The sequence below is a fragment of the Stegodyphus dumicola genome, chromosome 10 (assembly GCF_044657685.1).
Source record: "Stegodyphus dumicola isolate Sdum_Otavi_A_Nest chromosome 10, ASM4465768v1".
In the NCBI taxonomy this organism is placed as follows: Eukaryota; Metazoa; Arthropoda; class Arachnida; order Araneae; family Eresidae; genus Stegodyphus; species Stegodyphus dumicola.
Genome location: NC_140777.1, coordinates 143249751 through 143264744, shown reverse-complemented (window position 1 = coordinate 143264744; position 14994 = coordinate 143249751). Strand labels below are relative to the sequence as shown.

General features: G+C 34.1%; 1 protein-coding gene and 1 long non-coding RNA gene across 6 annotated transcripts in view; one reads left to right on the top strand and one right to left on the bottom strand.

The window, feature by feature from the left end:
* LOC118199053 (uncharacterized) overlaps window positions 1–14994 on the top strand; it is a 225354-nt gene that overhangs the window by 17287 nt on the left and 193073 nt on the right. The gene's annotated exons all lie outside the window — the stretch shown is intronic.
* The window catches only part of LOC118199091 (uncharacterized), a 67063-nt gene continuing 55672 nt past the window's right edge, over window positions 3604–14994 (bottom strand). The window contains exon 3 of the long non-coding RNA XR_004759892.2: window positions 3604–9601. This is a non-coding gene — a long non-coding RNA (uncharacterized LOC118199091). The remainder of the gene's footprint in view (window positions 9602–14994) is intronic.

Sequence of the window (14994 nt, the reverse complement as noted above, 5' to 3'; positions counted from 1 at the left end):
ATTGTTATTCCAAGTCATTTTTGATTCATGGTAATTATACAAGTTGGTTGAGTAGAACTTTAACTACATGTGCCATAAATACGAGTCAGTCTTTCAATAGAAATTTGTTCATGAAAACATTCTTTCACTTCAACAGATATATTTCCGAAAATTATTTTTCGTTTTACTCTTAATTATTTTTCGTCAATTCAACAAACAACTATTTATCATATTAATTACACCTGGCATCCAAACCACCATTAAGCTCACCTTCAATGAAATAAATTAATTGTTAGAAATTAATTATTAATTGTAATAGACCTTCCTTCTAGAAAACAAATTCCTAGACACTTCGGCTCACGTATTTTAAGTTATAGGCTATATCGTGTACGTCTACAACTAACGCAAATAGAACAAGAAAAACTTCTCTTCATATTTCAGTTTCCCAGATTTATATATTTCAGTATATGTGTAATGAAATTACTGAAATCTAAACACAAGGAAGTCTAGTTTATGTTGAAGATGATCTATGTTTTAATCTGTCAGCCATAACACCACGTGTTGACCGTCTGGTGCAGTATATCAAGAACGAAAATTATTTATAGGTAAATTCTGTCACAGTGGTGAGACTACTGAAGCCGATATTACTATTGATAGTAACAACAATAATGGTAGTGATAATTTAAATTACTATGGATGATTACATAAGTAAGTTACAGCACTGACACAATAAATAAATAAAGAATAATGCCGCTGCAAAAGAGGAATTAAAAAATAAATAATAATTAAAGAAAAATTTTAAATACTTAAATCTTAATTGAGAATAAATTTCTGAAAAGCAGAAAAGTTCTTTTTAATCCAAAAAATTTCAGGGGAAAAAACTAAGATTCCGATAGATTCTTTAAAGTGGCTTGAAATATCTTCTTTGGTTCGACATGAAAAACAAATTCAGGAAGAATATGATTGAGATTTTCATCGACACTGCCGTAATCGCAGACAGAAAAATCGTAGACAGAAAATTGCACAAAATAACTCTTAAACATCTGATTTGTGTACTTTCAAAGATAAGAATATTTCCAAGTGATATACTGATTCTGCAAACATATTCCACATTTTTATGCATCATCAAATCTTTATTCTTGAACAGACTGAGTTCCAATTTACAAATTCTGGACCTCTGAAAACAAGTCTAAAAAATAAAATAATTTATTTTAAAGCGTTTATGAAAACAAAATAGTTATATTGATACCATTAATTTTATTCATACTATTGAGTGTTATTGAAATAGACTTAAAAAATAAAATGTGAATAAAAGAATGAGCCATTTAAGTTTTTCAGAAAAGTTTTGAATGGCAAAGTCTCATTGCAAAATTATTTAAATTAAGAATTATTGATATTTTTATTTACAGCCTAAGTTTAATTTCTTCACAAAACAAAATTATACTGCGCATTTATGAAGCACTTAAATGGAATATTATTATGGGTTCTTCCACAAACCAAATTTGATAAAATTATTGTAGTTTATCAAATGAAACTGGTAGCTCTTAAATAAATACAAAAGGCAAAAATGTTATCCAAGAACGTTGCAAAGTTTTGAAAATAATTCTTCTCCTTTTAGTGATAGTCATTTCTTTCTTCAGAAAACAATTCGTTCTAAATGGAATTCCTAAAATACAGCGACTTCGCCTTGTGCTAACAAAGACAGCGAAAAAAAAAAAAAAAAAAAAACCTTTTTTTAACTTCTTACCCTCTTGGACTGGTTTTGGGACGTTCACAGGTGCAAACGATCGCACGTGTCCCGACGTGCGTAAGATTCACCTTGGACACTTACTTTCCTTGGATGTATTTCATGGTCGTATCTTTCTTTCCCCTTCCCAACCCTTTTTTTATATCTTTCGAAACAGTTCGAATCGACTCTGTCCCCTCCTCTAATCCCTTCGCTAGAAAATGCCATTCATAAAATTGAAGATTACGTTGAAAAATCAGGGACGTTTAATGGATACATGTGTGTGTGCATTTCCTTACCTGAGGCAACGGAATGTGGAAAATTAGCATACTCAGGTGGTTCTTTGTAACAAATGTGTACCTGGTGGTGAACGGTGAGATTAACATGACTTGAATATTTGAATCAAGCTTGATTTGTTTTGTGCAGCTCGGATTCATGTTTTTTTTTTTGTGAATTTAATAGTCTCTTACAGTCTACAAGTACTACGAAATGAAGGATGCGACCACGTGTGCAGACAAACACGTAAATTCACGTTCATAACCTTTGTTCAAATGTTTCTAAACAAAATAGTGCTTTATTACAGATATCTGTAGAAAAATTTTTAAAAAAATTATATTAAGATTTGGATATTTGTAAATATGTAGTGTCTTTGCGACATCGAATACTCGAAATACACAGCAAGATGAAACTTCTCTCGAGTAGTTTGACAGTAAGGAAAGATGGGTGAGATTCCTGAATCTCTTCCCTTGAGAAATTCTACTTCAAAATTGGGACAGAACAATGAAATTCGTACTGTCGCCTTAAGGCCCCTGCCGAAGGCAGACACAATCTTACTATAAGCCACGATAAATTTCGGGGACTTGTCCTCATGTCACTGTCGGACAAGTGAAATAAGTCACAATACAACAACAACGACAGATGGGTAAATCCACAGAACTCTAGTATAGGTCATTACAAGGTTTTGAATCCTGCATGCCTAGGCTTCTGAATAACTTACTCATCAAAACATTATCGTAAATGCACAGGCATGCCAATACATTTTAACAAAGGCGGTAAATTGCTCTTTTTCAATATTTTACGACTTACAGGCATTACCACCATTTTAATCTGAGGCAGCTAAGGCAAATTAATTATTCTCTTCAACCATGGCAAAACCCAGCCAGGTAGTACCAAAAGAAAGTAGATTTGTATTGCTCTGCAGGATGGCAAATCGGAATACTAATTCGGGACAATTATATTTACAAAGCTACAACTTATTCATTCTTTCTCACACTGTGGTTTAAGTGTAGCTTTCATATTCTTATAGAACCCCAGAGTTCTTCACAGATGAAGAAGTGGCAATGACAGAAAACCATCCCTTGAACCCCCTCGGTAAACATTTAGCTAACAACTATACGCCTGTGATGATGATTATTCTGAGAACAAAACTGAAAACTCTGAACAGGTCCAGAAGATTTTGAGAACAAAACTGTGCTGAACCTCACAAAAGCATATAATTTTTGAATGTTTGCTCACCAAAATTAACACGAAGAAAAGACTCTTAATTTCGAAATACCAGTATCTACAAATGACAATTAGATGTCATTTAATACAAACAGACCCATCATTTTCGGAGCTTTAGGGTTATAACCCAGCTTTTACCCTATACGAATTAAATAAAATAATTCAAATTTACCATGATATAGCTATCACTTATGAGAGAAACTTAACTAGCTTCATCCAATAAGTGACATCTTAGGGCGTTACCCAAGTCAGCGGTTGCCAACTTGTGGTTCACGGACCACTGGTGGTTCGTGATAACATTTTGCTGTTCCGCAGAAAAATGGGGACATTATTTATATTTTTATAATGATTCAGTTTAAAAAGTGACTACTGGGAAAACCTATTATAGAATATGGATTATACTTTTTTTTTTTTTTTTTTTTTTTTTTTTTTTTTTAATTTTAGCTACTACTTTTAGCGAAATTCCTTCTAAATAGCTACTTTTGCAGGTGTATCTATAGCAACATTTTAAGGTGAGAGTTTACATATTCTGTTTTTATCAATGTTAGCGCGAATTGGAATTCTCTTTCCATTTGAATTACAAACATAAGCTATTGTAGTCGTTAATAGCACAGATTTTCCCTGTGTCAATAGGCAACTTGATGGATTTTTATGAGAACCATCTGCATTCTTGTTTATAATTCCATCACTGGAAGTTTCCGTTTTTTTTTTTTTTTTTTTTTTTGTCTAACTGTTGATCGATGACGCCATTGCTGAGTAAGCGATGATTATTATGTTTACAATAATAATTAAAAAATGGCGGCATAACACTACCAGTTTATTGATATTGCTTTGCGTTTCGCGATTTGTTCTTGCTTTTCGTGAAGTTCCTTTTCAGTGATGGAAATGTGAAGCTTTCTGTACCAGAAGGTAAGATTTTTGTACTTTTCATGCAATTATTCAAAGGTTGACGAAATATGCGTAGTTTGCTGATTATTATTGTATAAATGTATTTACCTTTTTTAATTCACATTAGTGGTCCGCGAAATATAAAATTATATATGTGGTGGTCCATGAAGTTCTAAGGGTTGACAACCGCTGACGATTCAAGATTTTGGTTTTCACTGAAACATACATCATACTAAGGTGACATTTTTGGTATCAGCGTTTACTCAGGAATATTGGTCACTTTTAGAGGTAGCAGTCTTACGGAGTTGAGCACCACAAGATTCACTACTCGTGTTTTTCAAAATAAAAATTAGTTGCAATAATTTGAAAGGAAAAAACAAGCAAGCTCTTCTAAAATAAATTTCAAATTCTTTATTCTACAATACATATTTTCTTGTCATAGTGTTAAACAAATATTTCACATACATTCGAAGACTGAGACATTTGATTTCTTTCTTCTTATTTGAACTATAAAATACTTTCTTGAAAAATAAAACAAGTATTTATTATTTCAGAATATGCTGAGACAGGTGTGTTCATATTTCCGTGTACTTTCGAGGAAGTTCTTTACCCCTTTCAATGACAATTCCTTCATTCACAAGAAGATGAATATCTCACTTTGTTTATCAAAAGTCCCGCAGCTGCAAATACTACACATCTGTGGCCGAAAATAAAGACGCAAAGTCATATTTATTTTGTTAAAATACAGTCGGAATCTTTGAAGAGGATGTTAAAACCATTTCATGAAGGCACATATTTCCGAAGTGATGGAAATAGGAATGATTCAGTTAGCCGTCTGTCTGTAAGTAATAATGAATTCGAATCCTTTTACAAGTATAAACGTTCATGTTAGATACACCACGTTTCCAACGGCGACAATGAACTGAGTCTTGCAAAATGTTATCGACTCATGTTTTAATATACCAAGGTACAGATAGTTAAGAAAGCAAGCTAATCAGCATTAAGTAAACTTAACCTTTATCCCATAGACATACTCAAATAACTAACACTTTCCTTTTAGATGAAAAAGAGAGGTAAAGGCATTATTATCCTCTTTGCAATATCTCAAGTAATTGATGAGATAAAAATGTCTAATCAATTCGTCCTGGATTCGATTTTCTATGGCAGAAGTGTCTGGTTGCGTGAAGTTTTCATAAATCTTCCCATGTGAAATGTGAATTGGTTTCCTTAGAAAATTTTGACAAAAACATCCCTTTTAAAGACAACTATTTCTTATTTATTATATAGCTATATTGTTTCATGCTTTAATAAAAATACGAAACCTCGAACACAGCAGATGGCTTAAAGCAAGTTTAACATTTTTGCATTAGAGAGCATGAGTTTTACGTTAGGTTAAAAGAAACAAACAAATCATTATCGAACAACAATGTTGGTCTGTGAATCATATATTCTATTTTACATTTGTCATAATGATATGGAACACTTTTTTAATCGTTAAACGGAATTTCCTTGAAAATATGCAGTAAGTTCTCTTGTGTTTCAAACAAACAGCTGCTAGAATTTAGCCTATTTCTTTTATCCTTGATAACTTTTAAGAGAACAAAAATTAGCTAAAATGACGTGGGGGTTAAATCAGCTTAAAAGAGTTTATGTACGATATCAACGAAAATTCCATTTCGAGACGTATTTCATTCTGTTCCTTTTTCCAACATTTATGTTACCAGCAACAATTCTAATTTTGGTGTTAGAATATATAAGAAACTTTTGCAGTTGGAGTTCTACATTATGCTAAATCCTCTGATTCAAAAAAGGGAAGAGAAAAAATTTCTTTGTTTTGTTTTTTATTTTTGTGTGATCAAAGTTTTCTGACGCATCCAGAGCTCAAATAACTCGGGAAAGTTTAAAATTATCGGTTTTTTGTTTTCTCAATTTATTGATACAGAAGTAGGGAATTGAACAAGTACCAGCATGGCCTCGTGGCATTATGATGCATTTGTTCCAGTTATGCACAATTGTGCGTATTTCCTTCGAGAAGAAGGTTTTCGGTTGGTCGTGGAATTATTCACGCACTGCATTTCACATTTCATTGTCCACTGAAAATCAAGGATTTCTTAAAGCATCTTGGAACAGTCCAAAGATGTGATAATCGTGGCAAAAACGAATTATGGTCTACAGACAAGGTATTTCAGCTCCTTGAAACCCAAATAAAAGTCTTAAAACTTTGAATTTAATGGTTTCAACCACCTTGTGCTTTCCAGTAAGCTCTCTTGTCACCCATCTTGCACATATTTTATGGAAGCTAACCTCCACCAATGGTTTGAAAGTTGGAACGATAATGTGCAGTAAACATGTTACTCGTACCTCATCTACGGTCATTTACCGCTTCTTCAGTATCAGTTCTCAAGCTTCTCGAATCTTTTCGTAGTAATGACGATGAATCAGCCTCCTACTCTCTCTTTGCGCACGCTTGTCCGATCACCTTTCAAACGACTCAAGTCAGCTTATGCTCGCTTCTACATAATAACATTTGTTCCTCTGTGGCAAGCACTAGTAGAGTAGAAGCCATATTAACATTGCTACAGAAACAGGGAAATGAGTATAAAGTTGAATGCAAATGAGTAAGTAGTAGTAGTTAAGGAAGGTTCAACTTACCCTCAAGAGAGACAGCTAGGCAGCTTGAGTAGCGTGCGTTTGCCTTTGAGCTAACCGCTGATACGCTCGGCTGCCTTTTGATAGTTGATCGGCTTGTTTAGAATTAAGAGCCAACTGCTTTAGAATTGTGTTGGCTTTCGTTAAATTTCTTAGTTACATAATAGTTAGTTATTATTTCTTATTTTTGAGTTTAAACCCAAGTGGAGGCGTTCTTGTAAGCCCTAAGAAAAGGACCGACTGTTCATCCTATTTTGAGTGAATAAAGGGTAATTAACCCTTCTTGCGTTTACGATTTCTGAAATTTATTTTAACTAAGTAGCAGTTCAGTAGGTTTGTCAATATTTAAAAAAGTGAGGAACTCTACAGCTTAATTAGTTACAAAATATTGCGTACTTAATGCAAATACAATTTTCGAGAACCATGCTTCTGTAATATTAATGAAATGTCCAATTCTGTTTCAGAGGTCTTACACCAGATTTAAATTGTTGGAAAATTTATAGCATTTTTTGCCAGTGTGGCTAATATACATTGCTGATATTAAAACAAGCTTGAAATTTTTGCATCAGAGAACACGTGTTTTACGTACGGTTTAAAGAAACAAGAAATCATCTGTCAGTCAGCTGTGTTGGTCTGCGAATCATATGCTCTGTTTTATCTCGGCCAAAATGATCTAAAGCAGTTTTATAATTGGTAAGCATAATTTCTTTGAAATTTCCATATTCATAAATAATACTTTTACCTTATTAAACCATTATAGCTGAAACTGATTAAAATACCTCTTCGAATGAAATATTCATAATTTTAGCTGCATTTCTTTAAATTTTTCTGAATATTAGTACGTTCTTGGGTAACATGTTAGTAGGGCTTAATTAACTTTTGGTATGAGACATTCAATACATTAAACAACTCATATTCATATTTTGCAAAGTTATTTTGAATGCTCGCTAGATTGTATTTATATTGCTACGTAAAACGTATTTAAGTACAGTTTACAATCGCTTGTTAATTGTTCAAACAGAGCATTTTCTGCTACGGGTTTATAACAATTCGATCCCGAGAAAATGATGTAACATTAGGTAATTTTTAAAACTTAATGCACGAAAAGAGTTAAAAAATTATATAAAGCATATTTTATTTACTTTTTTAATGTCAACTACGTAATTAATTAATAATAATAAATTAAGAATTAATATAAAACAACATAATGAACATCGAATTGTTTTAAACTTCTAACAATTAAAAAAAATACAATTATTGTTAATAGTATTATTTATAAACAAACGTATTAACTCTAAAACTAACTCGGTGGCACAAACAGACCTTAGAGACAACCCTGACATGACATCTGCTTTCTAGACCGTGGCCTCCAGGGTGCTTGTCCATCTCAGCCTGGACAAGTGGTCAGCTTGCCGCAGGACCCCTGGTGTTTAGTCCCCAAGCGAACTCTGTACTCATCTCATCGACCCACTCAAGGGATGAAAGGCTGAATCAACCTTGCCCAGCCCGAGGATCAAGCCCAGGAACTGTGGTGCTGCTGAGCGACGCACTAGCCACAGGGCCTCATAAACAATGTATTAGCGGACATTTTTTGTATTTTAACTTTTTTTTTAATATCAATGATAGAAACTTTTGCCTTACTTAAATAAGCTTAACTTTTGCCTTGGACTTTGTAGAGCTATTAGGTAGTTTTTGGAAGCAGGAGAGATGAAAAATAAGCAACGCCTTCGCCGGGAATCGAACCAAGGACCTCTGAATATGCGCCCAGCGTGCAGACCACCACACCACGAAGGCATGCCAAGAAGGCGACAGAAATACCTTATATACTCTCCCCCTTTTAAAGGGCGACTGGGTTTTTTTTAGGGAACCCAGTCGCCAAATCCTGGGTGTGGAGAATCATCATCCACTATCCTTTTAGTTTGGGTTCCACTATAGACACATTAGGTTTTTTTTTTTTTTTTTTTTTTTTTTTTTTTTTTTTTTTTGGGGGGGGGGGAAACAGGAGAGATGAAAAATGAGCAACGTCTTCCCGGGAGTCGAACTTCGGACCTCTGGAATACGCGCCCAGCGGGCAGACCACCACACCACGAAGGCGTGCTAAGAAGGCGGGAGAAATACCTTAAATAAATACCAATAAATTTTATTAAAGGAGTTATAAAATGCTGTTTATACTAAATGAGTAAATTTAATTTATTTTTATAAAGTAATTAATGATATTTATATAAAAGTTATAAATAATTATCCTTGAAAATAGGAACGATTCACAATAAGCTTTACTTCATCCTTAATATTAAAAGCTTGTCTCGTTTACACTTTAAATTAATCGCATCACTGCCACCAAAAGTGGATGACTTCAAATTCTAGCTATCGGTATATCTAAAATTGATCAGGACTTCTAGAAAACATTTATGTTTTCAGGGCCGTTAGTTTTTGTTTTTGTATGGAATTTAACGCCATTTCTAGAAGGATCACCCGACGTGCAAATTGTGAGACATTGCGGCTAACCAAGACCAATTAGATGACTAACCTATCCTAGCAGAATTTCCTCTTGAGTGATTTCTATAAAAATAGACGAGAGAGGAGATTACTTAACGGAAAAGGCTCTATTTTAGGGTCTTGCGCTTGTCCGTAATCTTCCATTTAATCACTATTGGTCTTGTTGAAGATGTGGAAACTTGAAGATGCCGTGACGTAACTGTCTCATGTAGAGCTTTATATCAGCGTTCTTTAGAACAACATTTTCGAGGAATCGAGTATCATCGAAGTAGAAATTACCTGGATATACGTTTTTGAAGCCATGTTGAAAAATGAAGGAAAAGCCCCACGCGCACAACCGATGTAATTTCTTGAAGGAACCTATGAAAGATAAAGAAGTTAATAATAATACAAATTATTTCTCTAACACTAATGCTATATTTTATTTGCATGAAGTAGATATTAATTTTAGAATGCTAATTTTAATTAAGAAAATTCTTAAATACGTCATAGAATTAATAAACATGAAACTTAATAGCACATGGACGCCTGCTCCAGGGCTCTTGAAATCCACTGAAAGCAATGATTATATAACTCTTATGGCTTTTGCCATAGATTAGCCATTCACGTCTTTTCGAATGGCTTGAATTGTCTTATAACGTTGCCCCGTAGAACCACGTTGATAAGAGATAACAGTGGGATTAGAAAGTAAGAAAGCAGGCAAATGAGATAGATGACTTGATGCCTGTCAAATGATTGAAAAATGCTAAAGTTACTTTTTTTACTTATTGAATAATGCTCCAGTATTACAACACAAATTTTGCTTTCAGATCATGCCACATCATGCATATCACCTGTAGAAACTATCTCAATGACCTTTAACAGTCATATTCAATTAGTGTAAGTTTCACGTAGGTGCTATGTTTTTTTTCGTTACCTTGTAGAGACATTAGAATTTTTTGGAAGCAGGAGATGTGAAAAATGAGCAATGCCCTCGGTGGGAATCGAACCACGGACCTCTCGAATACGCGTCAAGCGTGCTGACCACTACACCACGAAGGCATGTTAAGAAGGCGGGAGAAATACCTTATATACTCTCCCTTTTAAAGAGCTGTTTTTAAATATTTTTAAAATTTTAAATTATTTTAAATTATTTATTTTAAAATTTCAAATAAATGTTTAATTTATTTGGGGGATTAGAGGACCCAATCGCCAAATCCTTACGGTGCAGAATCATCATCCGTCACCTTTTTTAGTTCGGACGCCACTATAGAGACATTAGGATTTTTTGGGAGCACGAGATGTGAAAAATGAGCAGTGCCCTAGCCGGGAACCAAACCACGGGTCTCTCGAATAAGCGTCGAGCGTGCTGACCACTACACCACGAAGGCATATTAAGAAGGCTGTAGAAATACCTTTATAACCTGTAAGGATTACGTTAATTTTATTAACAGTTAAATTTTAAGTTAAATTTCCTTTCCTGTCAAATTCTTAACTTCAAATTACTACTTCCCGCCAGAACGTAGTTTTGGAATCACTCTGAATACATAATGAGGAAGAGCGGTATTTAACCGCAAAGATATTCGATCTTAGGAAGAGAATTACCAGGTATTCTGTCTGCACGCGTCCGCCTCTTTAGGCTACTCCCTCTTAAGCTATTATTACGCTCGGCCGTACTTTAGGCCCTTGATATATTTCTTTTAGATTAGATTAGTTTTAGTTTACTTCTTAGGCTCTTAAGTTCAAGCCCAAGTGTCGGCTCTTTTTGTACACTCCAAGACGGAGTTCTTTTAAATCTTATTTGAATAAGAAAGGGTTATTTACCCTTCCATCTTGTTGTTTCCTGTCACACGAACTCAAGCGATTATTCGCTTATCACTTCTTAAGACTCTTCACGTTCAACTGTAACTTAGCATTTACAAAGTGAGGAACTCTACAAACCTTTTTTAACAGAATAGTAGCTATATACTTCCGTATATTAACAGATAGATGGAAGAGCTTGCCTACCATTGGATGAATCCTATAGTGTCGATACATTAATTTTTTTTAATCATTTTTAAAGCAGAAGACATGAAAAATGTGCAGTGCCCTCTCCGGAACTTGAACCTTACACTTCTCGAATACGCTCCAAGCGTGCTGACCATTACACCACGAAAGGCATGCTAAGAAGGCGGAAGAAATACCTTATAATATTACTGATATTACATTGCAGTAAATGCTTAAAGTTCCCCGTGATACATATTCAAAATAGTGGAGTGGCATATCCTGGGAGTTAGATCATTTTGGTGGTTAGACTGGGAGAACACTGCCTATCTAATCTCTGACATAATCTAAAGCTTTCTTTCTAAAAAAGGAATACTTAATGTCTTCGGATATTATACTCTTATAATGATCATAATATTTAATATTCATAAAACCTGAAAGCTCTCAGATTTTATATTACGCCCAAACGGACTTTCTAAAATTTACAGACACATACAGGTTTCGAGAGCATTTGGGCTAACGCCACATTGGACTAAAAATATTTGAAAACAGCATATTTTTAGGATTTCCGATAGACAGTCTCGCTCACTGGAGATAAAAATATTGACATTGTTACAAATTAGACATTGTTACGTCTTTGCGTTGCTATGCTACCAACATAATACCAGTACGAAATGTAAAGAAACGCACAGAACATCTATGCTTGAAGATGCATGCGATGTTAATGTTAACGGAACGCTTTGAAATCGTTGAGTTTGTTAATCAAAAATTCGCCTTACGAAATATGAAATAGATAATAAAACAAATTCCAAATTCCAAATTTTTGCTTCTAAATGCCCATGTTCGGGTTGGGAAGTATGATATTCAAAATTTGATGGCTCTAGGTACCGTTGGTTTTTTACAATGCGTGAAGCCTACATACATTCAAGCAGATTCTTTATTTAATTTCTTTAATGCAGGGCGATAATATTTGGTGACAACAATTTGAAAAGTGAGTCAGACTTTTATAGTGAACCATCGCGAAATGCCGAGACGAAATGAATAGCCCTTCTGGGATAACGTCCTTTGGGCTAAAAAGGAAAATTCTCCACCATCAACTCTACTTGAAAATTTTTTTCGGTTTGTGGATATCATGCATACTCAGCGACACCTGTCTTTGCTATCATTTCCAGTAGAAAAACAGCTCTGCAAGCGATCATACTTCTTAAAACACAAATAAACATCGGTACATTAGGATTTTTATAATAGAAAACACGAAAATCGAACAATGCCTTAGCCAGTACTCAAACGTGGGCCTCTCGAATATGCGCCGTGTGTGCCACCGTTACACCACGAAAACATTCAGAAAGGAGGGAGAAAATATCTTACAGTATAATACTCCTAGAGATATTTGCCCACGGGAAAGACTTCAGTCTGAAATGATGGATGGTCATTGTAAAGAAATTTCCATGTTATTCCTATTTGAAATTAGCATTTCCTGGCATTTCGGTGCTCTGCATCTGAAATGCGTATGGCAGTCATTTGAGCATTTTATACATTGTAAGATAATTTGTGTATTTAACTCTGGAAAAGAAAGAAGGTATTGAAAAGATTCCAAAGTAGAATAAGGGAAAGGAATTGTGAGCCCTGCCACAGCAAGTCTCTCTCAGACGACCCTCTCTGACAGTAACAAGTGTTTTTGAGAAAGTAAATAAACATATGTAAACGATTTTGAGAATGTTATTGACCATCTTTACAGAAGACCAAACTCGTCTTAAATCATAAGGTATGTTTATAGAAAAATCTCGTTTATTCAAAACTGGATTTCTCAAAATATTTCTATTGTACATATACGTATTAAAATCCACAGTCTATATTGTGTTAAATGCTGATCAATTACGTTATCTACATCATCATTAAGACAATATCTCATTAAGACAATTAGCTCATTAAGAGCTCTTTCTTCTCCCTTTTTCCTGTACAGATTTACAGAAATTACATTTATACTCATCACAATAAATTACAATAATGACATTCAACGTGATGGTTTGTTAGTTTCCTGATCATCCAAGGTGTTCAAAAATAATTTTCAAGAACCTTGCTCAAAATTGTTTATGTTGTTATTACACGCAAATTATTCCTTTTCGTATGCTTTAAATATTGTGTCGGCTCATACGAAATATTGTGCTTGCTCTACGAAAGTTTTGTAAGGACTAGTATCTTGCATCAAAAGTTTATGCCAAACAAAAGAGAAATATAATTTTTCCCAGATATATATGCGAGATGTTTCGGTTTAAATAAGTTATTTAAAGGGCGCTTTTTCAGACGTATTTAAATAACCCTCCTACCACTAACACTGGCATATAAAAAGAGAAAAATCAGAATACTAAAGAGTAGTTTTTGTATTTAAGAGTTAAGTAAGGTTATTCTCAAGCCAAGCTTTTTATCATAAAAATTATATAAAAAGAGAAAATATTATATGTCTATCTAACTATCGCAATGCATACAGTAATCCTCTCTAAGACAATCCACGATTATAGACGATTTTGGTCTTCAGTGAATGTTCACTGTAGAAGTTTACTGACATTTTCAGAAATATTGGCTATCTCCAGAAGCGACTGTCTTGTGAAGGCGGTCGGCACGATAAAATCTACTATATGTGATATATATGTGAATCATTAAAAAAGGAATGCATTCTATTTAAAACAAGAAGAAAATTAGCCTTTGATTGACGTTTTTATAAATCGTGATTACTGGCAGAGATGGTAACTGTGAGTAAACGTCTTAAGAGTGTTTACAGTATTTCTTCTATGCCATCTTCTTGCTTCTGAACAAATAAATGCGTTTTATGTTTGGAAAATTTATAGTTCCAGTTAGGATTCTTTTCTTATCAAACTGTCTGCAGCACTGTTCACCAACTTAGACAAGTACTTATCCCTTCAGTGAAAATTGATCCGCTGTCTACTGAGTGAAAAACACCATATATAACTCAAACGCTACGAATGCTTATGAGGTTTTCCAATAGATGTTCATATCTTGATCAGCTCTATCATTTTAAATACTTATCAATATTAAATCACGTTTGTTACTGTGTAGAGGCATTAGGTTTTTTTCGAAGCAGGAGTGATGAAAAATGAGCAACGCCTTCGCCGGGAATCAAAACACGGATCTCTGGAATACACGCCTAGCGTGCAGGCTACGACATCATGAAGATATGCCAAGAAGGTGGGAGAAATACCTTATACAGTGGTGGCCAAAATTGTCAACACTTTAGGAAATTTTTATGTTTTTGAACTTTGTATGCTTATAGAAAATGTTACGTTTCGCAAAATGCAAACTTATTATTAAAGAGAATTTATTTCTGAATTAAATACAAAACACAAAATTCAATTATTTGCAATACAAAAAAGTTGTATGTACTTTAATATAAATGAAAAACACAGTTATGAAGTGGTTTGTAATGTCTAGCTTTCCTGGCCAATCACTGTTCTTGTTCTGAGAACCAATCAAATGTTAGTAACTGCCAGTAGAAGCTGACATCATGTTTACACTTGAAACAATTCATTATTTTGCTTTGTTCTGTAGAAGGAGGACCTGTTTCTTATACACTGCAATTACAAGTAAGAATTTTTGTATAAATTTTTAATATTTAGTCAAGAAGCAATGGCATGAAATAAAAGAGTAGATTGGACACCTAGAAAGAGATGTAATATTATTGTGTTACGAGAAAGTGGTCTATGCTGAAATTGCAAGACAGGTGGGTGGTTCAGTGACTACATCTGGAGTCCGAAAGTTTTGTTTACGATATCAGG